The sequence below is a fragment of the Propithecus coquereli genome, unplaced genomic scaffold (genome assembly GCF_000956105.1).
Source record: "Propithecus coquereli isolate 6110/MARCELLA unplaced genomic scaffold, Pcoq_1.0 Scaffold42, whole genome shotgun sequence".
NCBI lineage: Eukaryota > Metazoa > Chordata > Mammalia > Primates > Indriidae > Propithecus > Propithecus coquereli.
The window spans coordinates 1,333,427-1,336,884 of NW_012149952.1; the positions used below are offsets into that span (position 1 = coordinate 1,333,427).

The 3,458-nt window shown below is 46.1% G+C and overlaps 1 protein-coding gene and 1 pseudogene across 1 annotated transcript in view; one reads left to right on the forward strand and one right to left on the reverse strand.

Moving 5' to 3' along the window:
• The window catches only part of LOC105817518, an 8,002-nt pseudogene that overhangs the window by 3,101 nt on the left and 1,443 nt on the right, over positions 1 to 3,458 (reverse strand).
• LOC105817672 (zinc finger protein 225-like) overlaps positions 2,349 to 3,458 on the forward strand; it is a 29,752-nt gene continuing 28,642 nt past the window's right edge. The window contains exon 1 of the mRNA XM_012653427.1: positions 2,349 to 2,387. The gene's annotated coding sequence lies outside the window, so the exon portion shown is untranslated. The remainder of the gene's footprint in view (positions 2,388 to 3,458) is intronic.

Sequence of the window (3,458 nt, forward strand, 5' to 3'; positions counted from 1 at the left end):
TGTACAGAGGTGCCCGTCTTCGGTACATTTCAGTTTATCTTCCAAATCATCAATTGCCTTTTCCAGCTTGGCTATCCATCTCTCAGCAAACTTAGCACGGGTCTCTGCCTCCTTGAGTTTATCAGTAAGAATCTTTATCTCTTCCTCATGTTTGCCTTCTTTTTGAGAATACTTTTCTTCAGCAGCCCTCAGACACTTCAGGTTTTGGTCCATCCGTCTGATTTTCTCATCCATCTCTCGGCAACGGGACTCTGCCAGCGCAGCTGGTTCCTCTGTGCGTCCCAAGTCTCCTTCAATAATCACCAGCTTACGAGCCACCTCTGCATATTTCCCATCTGCCTCTTCTGCGGTATGTTTAGCTCTTTGAGTTGGATTTCCTGGAGATCCATCTTTTCTTCATCATTTAAGGCCTGGTTTTCAATCACCTTCATACCTCTCTCTCTCTCAGCAGCAGCTTTTTCGCTTCCTCTACCTTTTGCAGGGCAGTGGCCAGGCGCCCCTGAGCACGATCCAGCTCCTCTTCAACCGGCTGGATCCTGCGGTTCAAGGAGGCCACCTCAGCCTCAGCCTGTTCCCGGGCCCGCCTTTCTCCCTCCGCTTCCCGCCGGAGGCGCTCGGCTCTGCCCTCTGCATCATCAGCCCGCTGTTGCAGAACCGGGATCTTGCGCTGCACCGCCTCCATGGTGGTGATCCCAGCCACGGTGCCTACCCCGCTCCTGCTCGCGCTCCGTTCCTGCCTCAGTTAAAACGTGCTCTGTCACCTACAGAATCCTCCTCAGTACTACTGCAATAAATCATAAGCTTCGGGTGACATATTGATGATAATGCCAAGCTCTTCAACGGTTATACTTGCGTTGAGATACTGAGCAATTTACTAACTTACCTGAAATTTGGTGTTTCTGCATCTAAAGTGGGGATATTAATACTACGAAAACTTTAAATGTAGTAAGAGTTTTTACATGAGAATATAGCTTCCCCATTGGCCCTCTCAAATGGTGGTGGTTTTTCCTGCCAAACCAGTGGCATCACAGCATCTGGAGTAGGGGCTGGTACCTTCCCCGCTCCTCACTGCCCCTCCCAAGCCATTCTTTGTCCATCTTTTAAACTCTTAGTTTTGGCCTCATGTTGTCAGCTTATGCTAACCAGTAGCTTCCTTTGAGTCATCTACCGACCGCTAACCAGTCACTCTCATTCATTCCTTGAAGATCGTATCTCCTCGCTTGTTCCCTTTCCAATAATACTCTTGTCATAACTGGAGGCATTTAGGCTTCAGGAAGTCGTGTCTAGACAGTACTTTCGCTTGAGGACTCACGAAGAGATAAGGATGCCTCTCAATTTAACAGTCCACGGTACTGGCCAGGCGCTCGGGGGCTCTGGGATTAGTCCCCCTTGGGCATTGCGGGAGGTGTAGTCTCAACACTTCCCCTTGGCAGGTGATACTGTGGACGTTTTCCTTTGGCTTTCAGAGAAACTTGGACCAAACGCTCCGTGGAATCGCGGGCACTTTGGCGCAGGCGGGAGACCGGGGAATTCTGGGAAGTGTAGTCCAGACGCTCTGTGGAGTCGCGGGCACTTCCGGTCCCCGGGCGTGGGTTGCGCTACCTTCCGTGGTAGTTTCAGATTCTTCCGTTTCTTGGGGGTCCTTCAGAATGTCTGCGGGTATGTTTAGGGTTCGCAACGACCCAGTTTGAGTAAGGGGAAAAGAAGTCTCGGCGGAGAGCGGAGGTTTGGAGGGGCGAGGGCGGCGGCGTGTGTTCCCGTCGACGGAGACCTCTTGCGTTTGGAGCTGTTCTCCGGAGCATTGGGGGGTGGCGAGGAGGGAGTTTGTCGTGACTGGGTCGTGTCGCGTGTGGCCTGTTCTGAGGGTTTCCCGGGCTCTCAGCTCGCCCAGTCTGCCTCCCTCCACCCGACTCGTGCGGTCACATTCTTAGTATAAAGGTGGGGTGGGACTTAATCTTTTCCTTGTTGTTTTTTTAAAATAAACATTTTAGAACCATCCTGATAGAATTGTTTTGGGAACTGAAAGAGGTAGTACGAACATAAGCCCCCAGAACAGTTCCTGTTAAGTGATGAGTGGTGATCTCTTAATCTCCCACGAAGCGGTCTGGTGTCCCGGTTGGGGTCAGAGCTCCAGCTGCAGTGGCCCAGGCCCTTCTCTCTGACCCCTGCAGTACGCTTTATAATCCCAGATGCCTTCTGACCCCGTTTTTGTTTGTTTGTTTGTTTTTAGGAAGGAGAGGGTTGCTTCCATCCTCCACATAGGGAAGGGAGCATTTAACTTTTACCAAAGGCGGCGACAACGTCAGGGTGTTTCACAGCTCTCCAGGCTGACTTCTCAAAGAGGACTGTGCGGAGTGACTTCTTGGTTACTGAAAGCAAAGCTCTACGTAAGTGGTACTTGGCTTTTTTATTTTACAGATACATTCACTTCAACTGAGAACGTGTAATATGTGTTCTCGGGCATGGATATTGATAATCATCAAGACTTAATTGCTAACTTTATTAAGTGCGTTTATGCCACACGATGGCTCTATGGTAGGGTACTGCTTTTTTTTTTTCCATTTTAAAGATGAGACAGAGGGAGAATGAGTTATTTGCCCATAGTCAACCCAGCTAGTAAGAAGTGGAGCTGGGGTTGGCCTGTATACATTCTGGGTTCTGAGCCTGAGTTGGTAATCTCTCGAATACATTTTCATTGAGGCATAGGAACTAGCTGGCATCAAGTGGACAAAGTAAGTTGGGACTTTATTGAAGGGACCTTGCTAGGAAGGCTAACAGGCCTTGGAATTGTCTTAAGAGTTTTATAAAATTGTGCCAACTATTTTGTTTCACTTATTGCAAATATTTCATGTTTTTGTGGAACGATATTATTGTGGAGTATTCAAAAATCAGAGCACTATGACTAGAACAAATTTTTTAATTACCCATGAATCTGGAATGTAAAGATAGCAACCGTTAAGCTTCTAACGTATTTCTTTTTAGTTTTGCTTTGTGTACATTTATATATTAGGAACATTTTAACAAAATTTTTATCATATTTTTCTTAATATTTTTCTTTTTATCTATTCAACTATGGAAATTTCCATATAATGCCAAGAGACCATAAAGTAATGAACTGCCATGTTTTATTATGCTTATCCTTATTATTCCCATTGTTAATATTCTTACGATTCTTTCCTGATATTTTATACTTAATCTTAGCCAAAAGCCTGAGAAGCGATCTTTCCTGATGTTTTAAAACTTTTTATATCATTTCAACGCTATAAAAAAGTTGCAAAAATAGTATAAGAAATTCTCATAAACTCTTTACCCAAGTTTGCCAGTTATTTACATTTTGCCTGTTTACTTTGCTGTTGCCTGTCATCCAAATACCACCATGAACGTACCTGTAACCAGAGACAGCTTAATGTAGCTCTTTGCAGCAAGGAAGCCAGCATACAGGGTGATCATGGGGTGTC